This window comes from Pongo pygmaeus, chromosome 16 (assembly GCF_028885625.2).
Source record: "Pongo pygmaeus isolate AG05252 chromosome 16, NHGRI_mPonPyg2-v2.0_pri, whole genome shotgun sequence".
Taxonomy (NCBI): Eukaryota; Metazoa; Chordata; class Mammalia; order Primates; family Hominidae; genus Pongo; species Pongo pygmaeus.
In genome coordinates this window covers 12,698,217-12,715,641 of record NC_072389.2, presented here as the reverse complement: position 1 = coordinate 12,715,641, position 17,425 = coordinate 12,698,217, and positions in this window count along the sequence as shown.

Here is a 17,425-nt window from a genome sequence, read left to right as displayed (position 1 = left end):
CCACTCCACTACATTCCATTAAATCCGATTCTCTTCCACTCCATTCCATTCCTTTCCACTCCACTGCACACAACTCCACTCCATTCCACTCCATCCCATTCAATTCCACTCCATTCCACTGCACTTGACTCCACCCCACTCCACTCCACTTCATTCAATTCCATTCCTTCCCATTGCATTCCTCTCTATTCCACTCCACTCCACTTCACTCCACTCCACTCCACTCCAGTCCACTCCTTTCTATTCCATTCCTTTCCACTTCACTCCATTCCATGCCTTTCTTTCGAGAGTATCTCACTCTGTCACCAAGCCTGTAGTGCAGTGGCAGAATCTCAGCTCACATTCCATTCCGTTCCATTCTGTTCCATTCCGGTCCATTCCATTCTGCTTCTCTCTAGTCTGCTCCATTCCATTCCAATCCATTCCATTCCATCCCATCCCATTCCATCCCATCCCATCCCATCCCATTCCATTCCATTCCATTCCATTCCATTCCATTCCATTCCATTCCAATCGATTCCACTCTGATCCCCTCTAGTACATTCCATTCCATTCCATTCCCATCCACTCCTTTCTTTCGACAGGTCACCCCGTGTCATACAAGCTGTAGCGCAGTGGCACAATCTCAGCACATATTTCTCCATTCTGTTTCGTTATGTTGCATTCTATTCCATTCCGTTCCATTATGTTCCACTGCACTCCACTGCACTAAATTCCATTACATCCGATTCCATTCTCCTCCATTCCACTCCTCTCCACTCCACTGCACTCTACTCCACTCCGTTCCACTCCAACCCCTTCCATTCCACTGCATTCTTCCTCACTCCACTCTACCCCACTCCACTCCACTTCATTCCACTCCATTCCATCCGATTCCATTCCTCTCCTTTCCACTCCACCCCACTTCACTCCACTCCACTCCAGTCCACTCCATTCCATTCCATTCCATTCCACTCCCCTGAATTTCATTCCATTCCTTACATTCGGGAACATCTCACATTGTAATCAAGCCTGGAATTCAGTTTCACAATCTCAGCTCACATTTCGTTATTCCATTTAATTCCACTACATTCCATTCCTTTTCATTCTGTTCCATTGCATTCCATTGCATTCCATTCCATTCCATTCCATTCCATTGCATTGCATACCATTCCATTCCATTCCACTCCATACCATTCCATTCCATTCCATTCCATTCCAATCCATTGAATTCTATTCCACTCCTTTCCATTAATTTCCACTCCACTCCACTCCATTCCAATCCACTCCACTCCTATCTACTCCACTCCATTCCTCTTCACTCCACTGCAATCCACTCTACTCCATTCCACTCCACTCTACTCCATTCCACTCCATTCCACTCATTTCCACTCCACTCCCTTCCATTCCACTACACTCCATTCCATTCCATTCCACTCCACACCATTCCTTTCCACTCCACTCTATTCAATTCCATTCTATTCCATTCCATTCCACTCAAACCCACTCCGCTCCACACCAATCCATTCCATTCCATTCCTTTGCATTCCATTCCACTCGTTTCTTTCCCCAGTATCTCCCTCTGTCACAGGGCTGTAGCGCATTGGCACAATAGCAACACACATTTCTCCGTTCCATTCCATTCCGTTCTGTTCCTTTCTATTCTGTTCCATTCCACTCCATTCCACTCCACTCTACTCCACTGCACTATATTCCATTACATTCGATTCCTTTCCACTACATTCCACTCACCTCCACTCCACTGTACTCCACTCCACTCCATTCCATTCCACTCCACTCCATTCCATTCCACTCCATTCCGTTCCATTCCATGCCATTCCATGCCATTCCACTCTTCTCCATTCCATTCCACTCCATTCCATTCCATTCCATCCCATTATACTCATCTCCATTCCATAACACTCCACTCCAATCCATTCTACTCCACTCCATTCCATTCCACTCCACTCCATTCCTTTCCCCTCCACTCCATTCCACTCCATTCCCTGCCATTCCACTCCAATCCACTTCACTCCTTCCCATTCCACTCAAGTCCACTCCATTCCACTCCACTCCATTCCGTTCCACTCCACTCCATTCCATTCCACTCCAATCCTCTCCATTCGACTCCACTCCTATCCATTCCACTCCACTCCATTCCATTGCACTCAACTCCACTCCATTCCACTCCACTCCATTTGATTCTACTCCATTCCATTCCATTCCAGTTCATTACTTTCTTTCCACAGGATCCCACTGTGTCACAAATGCTTGAGTGCAGTGATACAGTCTCAGCTCACATTTCTTTTCATCATTCCATTGCATTCCATTCAATCCCATTCCATTCCATTCTATTTCACTCCACTCCACTCCACTCCATTCCATCCCACTCCATCCCACTCCATTCCACTCCATTCTACTTTATTCCAATTCACTCCAATCCTATCCACTCCAATTCATTCCATTCCATTCCTATCCATTCCACTCCATTCCATTCCACTCTATTGCATTCCATTCCACTCCATTCCATTCCACACTATTCCACTCCTTTCCATTCCATTCCACTCTATTCCACTCCATTTCATTCCATTCCACTGAACTCTACTCCAATCCAGTCCACTCCACTCCATTCCATTGCACTGCGTTCCATTCCTCTCAACCCCACTCAACTTCACTCCATTCCACTCCGCTCCATCCCATTCTACTAGATTCCATTCCATTCCTTTCCACACCACTCCATTCCACTGAACTCCTTTCCAATCCATTTCACTGAACTCCACTCCACTCCATTCCAGTCCACTCCAATCCTTTCTATTCCATCTGATTCCATTCCATTTCACTCCACTCTTTTCCACCCCACTCCTCTCAATTCTACTCCACTCCACTCCACTCCTCTCCACTTCATTCCATTCCATTGCACTCAACTCCACTCCATTCCACTCCTCTCCACTTCATTCCATTCCATTCTACTTTATTCCAATTCACTCCAATCCTATCCACTCCAATTCATTCCATTCCATTCCTATCCATTCCACTCCATTCCATTCCACTCTATTGCATTCCATTCCACTCCATTCCATTCCACACTATTCCACTCCTTTCCATTCCATTCCACTCTATTCCACTCCATTTCATTCCATTCCACTGAACTCTACTCCAATCCAGTCCACTCCACTCCATTCCATTGCACTGCGTTCCATTCCTCTCAACCCCACTCAACTTCACTCCATTCCACTCCGCTCCATCCCATTCTACTAGATTCCATTCCATTCCTTTCCACACCACTCCATTCCACTGAACTCCTTTCCAATCCATTTCACTGAACTCCACTCCACTCCATTCCAGTCCACTCCAATCCTTTCTATTCCATCTGATTCCATTCCATTTCACTCCACTCTTTTCCACCCCACTCCTCTCAATTCTACTCCACTCCACTCCACTCCTCTCCACTTCATTCCATTCCATTGCACTCAACTCCACTCCATTCCACTCCTCTCCACTTCATTCCATTCCATTGCACTCAACTCCACTCCATTCCACTCCACTTCATTCGATTCTACTCCATTTCATTGCATTCCTCTCTATTGCAGTTCATTACTTTCTTTCCACAGGATCTCCTCTGTCACAAATGCTGGAATGCAATGAAACTGTCTCAGCTCTCATTTCTTTTCACCATTCCATTGCATTCCATTCCATCCATTCTATTCCATTCTATTGCACTCCACTACACTCCACTCCATTCCATTCCACTCCATCCCATTCCATTCGACTCCATTCCAGTTCACTCCAATTCCCTCCACTCCAATCCACCCCAATTCATTCCATTCTATTCCTATCCATTTCACTCCATTCCATTCCACTGTACTGCATTCCATTCCACTTCATTCCACTCCACTCTATTCCACTCAGTTCCATTCCATTCCACTCTGTTACATTCCATTCCACTGCACTCCACTCCAATCCACTCCACTCCACTTAATTCCACTCCATTCCATTGCACTCCATTCCATTCCACTCCACCCCATTCAACTCCACTCCATTCCACTGCACTCCATTCCATTCCACTAGACTCCATTCCATTCCTTTCCACTCCACTCCATTCCATTGAACTCCATTCCAATCCATTTCAGTCTTCACTCCATTCCAGTCCACTCCACTCCTTTCCATTCCATCTCATTCCATTCCATTTCACTCCACTCTTTTCCACTCCACGCCAATCAATTCCACTCCACTCCACTCCATTCCCCTCCACTCCACTCCATTCCACTCCACCCCACTACCAGCCACTCCATTACATTCCATTCCACTCCACTTCATTCTTTTCCACTCCAGTCAATTCCATTCCACTCCACTCCACTCCACTCCATTCCACTCCATTCCATTGCACTCCACTCCTGTCCATTCCATTCCACGCCACTCCATTCTATTCCACTCCATTCTTTTCCACTCCACTCCACTCCAATCCATTTCTATCCATTCCACTACATTCCATTCCATTCCGTACTTTTTACAGGATCTCCCTCTTTCACCCAGGATTGTGTGAAGTGGCAGAATCTCAGGTCACATTTCTTTTCACCATTCCATTCTATTCCATTCCTTTCCATTCCATTCCATTCCATTCCATTTTATTCCACTGCACTCCACTCCACTCCTATCCATTTTTTGCCATGATTTTCCAATCCCTTCTAGTCCACTCCTTTCTTTCAACAGGATCTCCATCTGTCACACAAGCTGCAGCACAGTGGAAAAATCTAAGCGCACATTCCTTCATTCCATTCCATTCAATTCCATTTCACTCCACTCCACTCCACTCCAATCCATTCCACTCAACTCCGCTCCACTCTATTCCATTCCACTCCACTCCTTTCCACTCCACTCCACTTCATTTCTTTCTGCTTGAATCCATTCCAGTTCACTCCACTCCACTGCATTCCGTTCCACTCCATTCCATTCCAATCAATTCCACACCACTCCATTCCATTCCTTTTCACTCCATTCCATTCCCTTCCACTCGACTCCATTCCATTCTACTCCAGTCCATTTCACTCCATTCCATTCCACTCCACTCCATTCCACTCCACTTCATTCGACTACATTCCATTCCACTCCACTCCATTCCAATGAACTCCATTCCACTCCACTCAACTATATTCCGTTCCATTCCACTCCACTCCATTCCACTAAAATCCACTCCATTCCATTCTTCTCCATTCCATACCATTCTACTCCACACCACTCCATTCCATTCCTTTCCACTCCACTGCACTCCACTCCACTCCTCTCCAACCCATTCTTTTCCATTCCAACCCAATTCATTCCTTTCCACTCTACTCCATTCCCTTCCAGTCCACTCCTATCCATTCCACGCCATACCATTCCATTTCACTCGTCTCCACTCCACTCCACGACACTCCATTCCATTCCACTCCACTCGATTCCACTCCACTTCTCTCTATTCCACTCCACTCTTCTCCACTCCACTCCATTCCACTCCATTCCATTCCACTCCACTCTAGTGCATTCCATTCCACTCCACTCTATTGCATTCCATTCCTCTCCATTCCACTCGACTGCACTCCATTCCATTTCACCCCACTCCACTCCATTTCCTTCCACTCCACTCCACTCCATTCAATTCTGCTCTCTTACGTTACATTCCATTCCACACCACTCCATTCCATGCCTTTCCTCTCCACTCCGTTTCATTGAAGTTCACTCCATTCCATTCCACTCCACTACATTCCATTCCATTCTATTCCAGTACATTGCACTACACTCCATCCCACTCCACTCCATTCCATTCCAATCCATTCCACTCCATTACATTCCACTCCATTCCATTCCACTCCAATCCATTCCATTCCACTCCACTCCATAGATCTCCACTCCATTCCATTGCATTCCATTCCATTTAACTCCAGTCCCCTCCATTACACTCCACTCCATTCCATTCCACTCCAACCCATTCCAATCCACTCCACTCCCGTCCATACCTCTCCACTCCATTCCATTCCACTCCAACCCATTCCATTCTACTCTACTACAGTTCATTCCACTCCACTCCATTCCATTCCACTCTACTCCATTCCATTCCAATCCGTTCGATTCCACTCCACTCCATTCCATTCCATTCCGTTCCATTCCACTCCACTCCTTTCCACTGCACTGCATTCCATTCCACTCAACTCCTTTCCACTCCACTACACTCCACTACACTCCATCCCACTCCACTCTATTCCATTCCACTCCATTCCATTCCATTCCACTCCCTCCACTGCATCTCACTCCACTCCACTGCGTTCCACTTCACTCCATTCCATTCCACTCCATTGCATTCCACTCCACCCCATTCCATTCCACTCCACTCCACTCCATTTCACTCCAATCCACTCCGTTCAACTCCACTCAATTCCATTCCATTCCATTCCATTCCACTCCACTCCATTGCATTCCAATCCACTCCATTCCTTTCAATTCCACTCCACTCCATTCCACTCCACTCCGTTCCACTCCCCTCAATTCCACTCCACTCACTTCATTCCACTCTACTCCACTCCACTTCGTTCCATTTCATTCCAATCCATTCCTTTCCATTCCTTTTTTGCACAGCATCTCACTCTAACAATGGCTGAAGTGCAGTGTCACAATCTCAGCTCACAGTTCTTTTCACCATTCCATTGCATTCCATTCCACACCATTCCATTCCATTCTATTTCACTCCACTTCACTGCACTCCACTCCATTCCATTCCACCCCATTGCACTCCATTCGACTCCATTCCACTCCATCCCACTCCACTCCACTCTACTCAATTCCACTCCACTCCAATGCAATCCATTCCATTTCACTCCATTGTGTTCCATTCCTTTCTTTCAACAGGATATCACTGTGTCACCCAGGCTGGAGTTTTGTGGCACAATCTCAGCTAACATTGGATGTCAACTTTCCATTGCATTGCATTGTATTCTATTGCCAGCCATTGCATTTCATTCCAATAAATTACATTTCATTTCATTCCATTCCATTCCGTTCTATTCCATTATATTTCATTCGATTCCATTCCATTGAAACCCATTCCGTTCCACTCCACTCCCCTCCACTGCACTATATTCCATTACATCCGATTCCACTCCACTCCATTCCACTCCTCCAGACACCACCACACTCCACTCCTCTCCATTCAACTCCAACCCATTCCATTACGCTCCATTACACGGCACTCCACTGCACCCCACTCCACTTCACTTCATTCCATTCCGTTCCATCCCATTCCATTCCTCTCCACTCCACTCTACTCCACTCCAGTCCACTCAACACCAGTCCACTCCATTCTATTCCATTCCATTCCACTACGTTCCATTCCATTCCTTTCCTTGGAGAGTATCTCACTCTCTCACACAGCCTGGAGCACAATGGCACAATCTTAGCTCACATTCCATTCCATTCCATTCTGCTTCACTCCACTCCCCTCCAATCCTCTCCATTCCATTCCTTTCCATTCCATTCCATTCCATTCCATTCCATTCCATTCCATTCCATTCCATTCCATTCCACTCCATTCCACTCCTTTCCATTCCATTCCATTCCATTCCACTGAATTTCACTTCACTCCACACCAATGCATTCCATTCCAATCCTCTCTTTTCTTTCAACAGGATCTCCTTCTGTCACACAGCTTATAGTGCAGTGGCACAACCTGCACACACATTTCGCCATTCCATTCCATTCCGTTCCATTCTGTTCCATTCTGTTCGATTCCATTCCATTCCGTTGTGCTCCATACCAGTCCACTAAAATGCATTCCATTACATCTGATTCCACTCCCCTCCATTCCATTCCTCTAGACTCCACTGAACTCCACTGCACTCAGTACAACTCCATACCATTCCATTCCACTCCATTCCACCGCATTCCAACCCACCCCACTCTACTCCACTTCATTCCCTTCCATTGCATTCCATTCCATTCCTCTCCATTTCACTCCATTCCACTTCACTCCAATCCACTCCACTGCAGTCCACTCCATTCCATTCCATTCTACTGCATTCCATTCTATTCTTTTCTTTCGAGTGTGTCTCACTCTTTCAGCCAGCATGGAGTACAGTGGCACAATCTCAGCTCACATTTCATTATTCCACTCCATTCCCCTCAATTCCACTTCATTTAACTCCACTCCACTCCTCTCCATTCTACTCTATATAATTCCATTCCATTCCATTCCTCTGAATTCCACTCTGCTCCACTCCATTCCGCTCCACTCCAATTCATTCCACTCCACTCCATTCCATTCCACTCCACTCGACACCATTCTGCTCCACTCCACTCCATTCCACTCCACTCCATTCCATTCCGCTCCACTCCATTCCGTTCCACTCCACTCCATTCCATTCCACTCCACACGATTGCATTCAATTCCACTCCATTCCATTCCACTACACTCCATTCCATTCCACTCCATTCCATTCCACTGCACTCCATTCCAATTCATTCCACTGTATTCCACTCCACTAAATTCTACTCGACCCCACCCACTCCATTCCACTCCACTCCATTCTATTCCACAACACCCATTCCATTCCACTCCACTCCATTCCATTCCACTCCACTTCACTCCACTCCAATCCTTTCCATTCCACTCCACAACATTCCATTCCGTTCCACTCCATTCCATTGCCCACCATTCCATTCCTTTCCAATCCACTCCACTCTACCTCATTCCATTCCATTCCATTCCACTCCACTACAATCCACTCCACTCCACTCCAATCAATTCCACTCCCTCTACTCCACTCCATTCCTGTACACGCCACTCCTTTCCATTCATCCCATTCCATTCCATTCCACTCCACTCCATTCCATTCCAATCCACTGCATTCCATTACACTCCACTCAATTCCATTGTAATCCACTCCACTAGACTCCATTCCATCCTTTCCTTTCCACTCCACTCTAGTCCACTCCACTCCATTTCACTCCTTTTGACTCTATTCCATTCCATTCCTTTCCTTTTTCTGACAGGATCACACTCTGATACCCCTCCTGGTGTGCAGTGGCACAATCTCAGCTCACTTTTCATTTCAACATTCCATTCCATTCCATTGCATTCCATTCCATTCCACTTAGCTCCACTCCATTCCACTCAATTCCACTCCACTCTTCTCCAATCCATTGCATGCTATTCCATTCCAATCCCTTCCATTCAACACCTTTCTTTCGACAGAATCTCCCTCTGTCACACAGGCTCAAGAGAAGTGTCACAATCTCAGCACACATTTCTTCATTCCATTCCATTCCATTCTGTTCCACTCCACTCCACTCCACACCACACCACTAAATTCCATTTCACTCCACACCAATCCATTCCATACTGCTCCATTCCATTCCACTCCACTCCTTTCCACTCCATTCCATTCCATTCCACTAAACATTCCATTCCACTCCTCTCCACTCCATTCCACTCCACTCCAGTCCATTCGATTCCACTCCATTCCACTGAATTCCACTCCACCGCACTCCACTCCATTCCATTCCACTCTACTGCAATTCATTCCATTCCATTCCACTCCACTCCATTCCATTCCACTTTATTCCATTCCATTCCACTCCATTGCATTCCACTCCACACTATTCCATTCCATTCCACTCTATTCCATTCTACTCCACTCCATTCCATTCCACTCCACTCAATTCCACTCTACTCCACTCCATTCCACTGTGCTCCATTCCACTGCACTCCATTCCATTCCTCTCCACTCCATTCCATTCCATTCCACTAAATTCCTTTCCACTCCATTCCACTCCATTCCACTCCACTCCACACCATTCCCTTCCATTCTATTCCATTCCACTCCACTCCACTCCACTCCAATCAATTCCACTCCCTCAACTCCACTCCATTCCAGTCCACTCCAGTCCTTTCCATTCCATCCCATTCCATTCAATTACACTGCACTCCATTCCATTCCACTCCACTCCATTCCATTGCACTCCACTACACTCAACTGCATTCCAATCCTCTCTGTTCCACTCCACTGCAGTCCATTCCATTCCAATCCCCTCCATTCCATTCAACTCCACTCCTTTGCACTCCACTCCACTCCACTCCAATCCATTTCATTCCATTCCACTCCCTTCTATTGCATTCCTTTCTTTTGACGGGATCTCACTCTGTCACCCATCCTGGTGTGCATTGGCACAATCAGCTCAATTTTCATTTCACCATTCCAATCCATTTCATTCCATTGCCCTCCTCTCCAATCCACTCAATTCCATTCCACTCCATTCCTTTCCATTCCTTTCTTTCCACAGGATCTCACTCTGTCACAAAGGCCGTACTGCAGTGGCACAAACTCAGCCCACATTTCTTTTCACCATTCTATTGCAACCATTCCATCCCATTCCATTCCATTCTATTTCACTCCACTCCACTGCACTACACTGCATTCCATTCCACTCCATCGCAATCCATTCGACTCCATTCCACTCCACTCCACTCCATTGCATTCCATTCCATTCCATTTCATTCCATTGCATTCCATTCCTTTATTTCAACAGGTTATCACTCTGAGACCTGGGCTGGAGTACAGTGGCCCAATTTCAGCCCAAATTACATGCCAACGTTTCATTGCATTCTATCCGTTCCATTGCATTCCATTGCATTCCATTCCATTGTATTCCATTCCATTCCAATCCACTCCATTCCACTCCACTCCACTCCACTCCACTCCACTCCATTAAATCCGATTCTATTCCACTCCACTTCAACCCACTCCACTCCACTTCATTCGATTACATTCCATCCCATTCCATTCCTCTCCATTCCACTCCCTTTCACTCCCTTCCACTACACTCCACTCCATTATATTCCATTCCTTTCCAATGCATTCCATTCCATTCCTTTTTTTCGAGAGTATCTCACTCTGTCACCAAGTATGTAGCACAGTGGCAAAATCTCATCTCACATTCCATTCCGTTACATAACATTCCATTCCTTTCTGATCTGCTCTCCTTGTTTTCGAGAGTATCTCACTCTGTCACCAAGTATGTAGCACAGTGGCAAAATCTCATCTCACATTCCATTCCGTTACATAACATTCCATTCCTTTCTGATCTGCTCTCCTCCAATCCACTCCATTCCGTTCCATTCCATTCCATTCCATTCCACTCAATTCCACTCCGCTACTTTCCAATCCATTCCATTCCACTTCTTTCTTTCGACAGGATCACCCTATGTCATACAATCTGTAGCTCAGTGGCACAATCTCAGCACACATTTCTCTGTTCTGTCCCATTCCGTGGCTTTCTGTCTCGTTCCGTTCCTTTCCATTCCACTCCACTCCACTACATTCCATTACATCCAATTCCATTCTTCTCCATAACACTCCTCTCCACTCCACACCACTCCACTTCACTCCATCCTATTCCATTCCGCACCATTTCACTGAAGTCCACTCCACCCAAATCCACTCCACTTCATTCCATTCCATTCCATCCCATTTCTTTCCTCTGCATTCCACTCCATTCCACTTCACTCTACTTCACTCCAGTCCACTCCATTCCATTCCATTCCATTTCATTCCACTGCATTCCATTCCATTCCTTACATTCGAGAGTATCTCACTCTGACACCCAGCCTGGAGCGCAGTTGCACAATTTCAGCTCACATTTCTTTATTCCATTCCATTCCATTCCATTGCATTCCATTCCATTGCGTTCCATTCCTTTCCATTGCCTTCCATTGCATACCACTCCATTCCATTCCACTCCTTTCCATTCCATTCCACTCCTCTCCATTATGTTCCACTCCACTTAATTACGTTCTTAGCCACCCCACTCCGTTCCTCTCCACTCCACTCCATTCCACTCCACTCTACTCAATTCCACTCCACTCCATTCCACTCCACTCCACTCTGTTCCACTCCTCTCCACTCCACTTCACTCCGTTTCACTCCACTCCACTCCATTCCAATCCAATCCATTCGATTCTGATCCATTTCATTCCACTCCACTCCGCTCCACTCCATTACACCCCATTCTACTCCATTCCATACCATTCCACTCCACTCCATTGCATTCCATTCCACTCCACTCTTTTCCACTCCACTCCATTCCATTCCACTCCATTCCATTCCACTACACTCCATTCCAAACCATTCCATTCCACTCCGTTAGGTTCCACTTCACTCCATCCCATTCCACTGCACTCCAATTCCTTCCAATCCACTCCAATCCATTCCACTACACTCCATTCTCTTCCACTCCATTCCACTCCACTCCACTGCACTGCATTCCATTCCACCCCTCTCCACTCCTTTAAACACCAATCCATTCCATTTCACTCCAGTACATTCCATTCCACTCCACTCCGTTCCATTCCATTACACTCCATTCCATTCCACTCCACTCCCTTCCATTGTTCTGCATTTAACTGCATTCCATTTCATTTCACTCCACTCCACTCCACTGCATTCCACTCCATTCTATTCAACCCCATTCCATTCCAATCCACTCCACTCCTATCCACTCCACTCCATTCCACTCCACTCCTCTCCACTCCACTCTTCTTCACCCCATTCCATTACATTCCATTCCATTCCCATGCAGTCCATTACATTCCACCCCATTCTACCCCATTCCATTCCTTTCCATTCCACTCCACGCCAGTGTATTCCACTCCACTCCATTCCAACCCATTCCATTCCACTCCACTCCACTCCATTCCACTCCATTCCATTCCACTTCATTCCATTCCACTCAACTCCACTCTGCTCCACTCCATTCCAGTCCACTACATTCCATTCCACTACATTCCATTCCATTCCTCTCCATTCCATTCCACTCCACACCATTCCATTCCATTCCACTCTACTTCATTCCACTCCACTCCACCCGACTCCATTACATTCCAATCCATTCCACTACACTCGTTTCCACTCAATTTCATTCCATTCAACTCCACTCCATTCCACTCCACTCCATTCCATTCAACTCCACTCCATTCCACTCCACACCACTACACTCCATTCCACTCCACTCGAATCCACTCCACTCCAATCCACTCCACTCCATTCCATTCCATTCCATTCCATTCCTTTCCACTCCACATCATTCCACTCCATTTCATTCCATTCCATTCCACTCCTCTCCATTTCATTCCATTCTATTCCATCCCACTCCACTTCATTCCACTCCACTCCTTTCCTCTCCATTCTATTCCTTTCGACTCCACTCCACGCCATTCCACTCCACTCCATTCTACTCCATTCCATTCCACTCCATTCCACTCCACTCTACTCCGCTTCACGCCATTCTACTCCACTGCATTACATTCCACTCCATTCCATTCCGTTCCACTCCTCTCCAATCCATTATTCTCTATTACATCCCATTCCACTCCATTCATATCAATTCCACTAAACTCCATTCCGTTCCACTGTACTCCACTCTACTCCATTCCATTCCATTCCAATCCATTCCATTCCACTCCACTCTATTCCATTCTACTCCATTCCACTTCATTCCATTCCATTCCTCGCTACTCCACTCTGTTCCACTCCACTCCATACCACTCTATTGCATTCCATTCCATTCCATTTCCCTAAAATCCACTCCACTCCACTCCATTTCGCTCGCCTCCTTTCCACTCCAGTCCAATCCCCTCCACTCCCCTCCCTTCCGCTCACCTCGTTTACACTGCACTCCACTAAACTCCATTCCATTCCAATCCACTCCAATCCATTCCACTCCATTCCTTTCAATTCCATATCGCTCCTCTCCATTCCATTCCATTCTCTTCCATTCCACTCCTTGCCATTCCATTCCACTCCAATCCACTCCATGCCAATCCATTCCACTCCACTCCACCCGAATCCACTCAACTCCATTCCACTCCATTCCATTAGACTCCATTCCAATCCACTCCACTCCACTCCACTCTAATGCACTCCACTCCACTCCATTCCATTCCACTCCACTTCACTCCACTGATTCCATTCCATCCCATTGCTCTCCATTCCATTCCACTCCACTTCACTCCACTCCTTACTTTCAGTTGTACTCCACTCCATTGCATTCCACTGCACTCAACTCCATTCCATTACATTACATGCCATTCCACTCCTCTCCACTCCATTCCACTCCGCTCCACTTCACTCCCCTCCATTCCATTGCATTCCACTCCACTCCATTCCCCTACACTCCATTCCTTTCCACTCCACTTTACATCACTCCCCTCCACTCCATTGCATAACATTCCATTCCATTTCACTCCATTGCATTCCATTCCTTTCTTTCGACAGGATATCACTGTCACCCAAGCTGGAGTTCAGTGACACAATCTCAGCTCACATTACATGTAAACTTTCCATTGCATTGCATTCTATTCCCTTGCATTCCATTGCATTCCATTGCATTCCATTCCATTCCATTCTACCCTACTCCAATACATTCCACTCCACTCCATTGCATTCCACTCCACTTCATTCTCTTCCACTCCATTCCACTCACATTAAACTCCATTTCACTTCACTCCACTCCACTCCGTTTCACTACATTCCAATCCACTCCACGCCATGCCACTCCATTGCATTCCACTCCTCTTCAGTCCAATACACTCCACTCCATTCCAATCCATTCCACTCCACTCCATTCCATTCCACTCCACTCCAATCTATTACTTTACAATCCACTGCATTCTGTTCCACTCTGCTTCATTCCACTGCACTCCACTACACTCCATTCCATTCCAGTCCATTCCACTCCATTCCATTCCACTCCATTCCATTCCACTCCACTCCACTGCACTCCAATCAACTCCACTCCACTCCATTCCATTCCACTCCATACCATTCCTTTCCACTCTACTCCATTCCATTCCATTAAACTCCTCTTCATTCCATTGCACTCCACTCCATCCCATTCCATAGCATTCCACTCCTCTCCATTCCATTCCACTCCACTCTACTCCATCCCACTTCACTCCATTCCATTCTATTCCATTCCACTCAGCTCCTCTGCTTTCCACTCTGCTCCATTCCATTCCACTCCACTCCATTCCATTCCACTCCATTCCACTCTACTCCACTCCATTACACTCCACTCCACTCCACTCTATTCCACTCCACTCCACTCCATTACTCTCCACTCCTGTCCATTCCACTTCACTCCACTCCACTCCATTCCATTCCACTCCATTCAGTTACTCTCCATTCCATTCCATTGCACTCTATTCCATTCCAATTCATTCCAATCCACTCCATTCAATTCCATTCCACTCCATTCCATTCCACTCCATTCCAATCCATTCCACTCTATTCCACTCCACTGTGATCTATTCCATTCCATTCCATTCCATTCCACTCCACTCCTTTCCATTCCACTCCATTCCATTACACTCCATTCCACTCCATTGCACTCTTTTACACTCCATTCCATTCCAATCTACTCCATTCTACTCCACTCCACTCCCCTCCAATCCACTCCAATACAATCCATTCCACTCCTCTCCACTCCACTCCACTCGATTCCACTGCATTCCACTCCATTGCATTCCACTCCATTCCATTGCATTCCACTCCACACCCTTACATTCAATTCCACTGCATTTCATTCCATTCCATGCATTTCCATTCTGTTCTATTCCACTCAATTCCACTCCACTCCACTTCAGTCCATTCCATTCCATTTCACTCCTTTCTTTCGACAGGATCTGCGTCTGTCACATGGCTGTAGCTCAGTGGCACAATCTCAGCACACATTTCTCCATTCCGTTCCGCTCTGTTCTGTTCCATTCCGTTCTGTTCCATTCCTGTCCATTCCCCTCCAGTCTGCTCCACTCCACTACATTCCATTATATCCGACTCTGTTCCACTCCATTCCAATCCCCTCAACTCCACTGCACTCCACTCCACTCCATTCCACTCCACTCTATTCCATTCCTCTCCATTCCATTCCATTCCATTCCACTCCTCTAGATTCCATTCCAGTCCACTCCATTCCATTCCCTCCCATTCCATGCCTTTCCATTCCATTCCACTCCACTCCATTCCACTCTGCTTCACTCAATTCCTTTCCACTCAACTCCACTCCATTCCACTCCACTCTGTTCCATTCTTCTCCATCTCCTTCCACTCCATTCCCTTCCACTCCACACCTCTCCATTCCACTCCACTCCACTCCACCCCATTCCATTCAACTCCACTCCATTGCATTCCACTCCACTCCATTCCATTCCATCCCTTTCCACACCTCTCCATTCCATTCCACTCCATTCCATTGCATTCCACTCCACTCCATTCCCTTCTACTCAATTCCACTCCAGTCCACTCCACTACATTCCATTCCATGCCACTGCATTCCATTCCACTCCAGTCAACTCCTTTCCACTCCACACCAATCCCTTCCACTCCACGACATTCTGCTCCACTCCATTCCATTGCACTCAACTCCACTCCATTCCACTCCACTATATTCCATTCCCCTCCATTCCATTGCATTAAACTCCATTCCATTCCATTCCTTTCTCTCCAAAGGATCTCACTCTCTCACAAATGCTGGAGTTCAGTGACACAGTCTCAGCTCACCTTTCTATTCACCATTCCATTGCAATCCGTTCCATCCAATTCCATTCCATTCTATTTCACTCCACTACACTCCAATCCATTCCATTCCACTCCATCCCACTCCATTCGACTCCATTCCACTCCACTTCAATCCACTCAACTCCACTCCACTCCACTCCATTCCATTCCTATACATTCCACTCCATTCCATTCCACTCACCTCCATTCCATTCCACTCCATTTCATTCCTATCCATTCCATTCCATTCCATTCCACTACACTCCATTCCATTCCTTTCCAATCCACTCCATTCTATTCAACTTCACTCCATTCCCTTCCACTCCTCTCGATTCCAACCCACTCAACTCCATTTCATTCCTTTCTTTCCACAGGACATCACAGTGTCACTCAGTCTGGAGTGGAGTGGCATAGTCTCAGCTCACATTACACGTCAACTTTCCATTGCATTGCATGCTATTCCGTTGCATTCTGTTGAATTCCATTGCATTTCATTTCATTCCATTTAATACCATTCCATTCCACCTCGTACCGCTCCACACCACTCCACTCCATTACATTCCATTACATCCGATTACATTCCACTCCTTTCCACTCCTGACCCCTCCAATACACTCCACTTCTATCCATTCCACTCCATTCCTTTCCAATACGATCCATTCCACCGCACACCACACCACCACACTCCACTCCACTTCATTCCATTCCATTCCATCCCATTCCATTCCTCTCCATTACACTCCACTCCACTTCATTCCACTCCACTCAAGTCCACTCCATTCCAATACATGCCACTGCATTCCATTGCATTCCTTTCTGTCTAGATTATCTCACTCTGTCACCCAGCCTGGAGCACAGTAGCACAATCT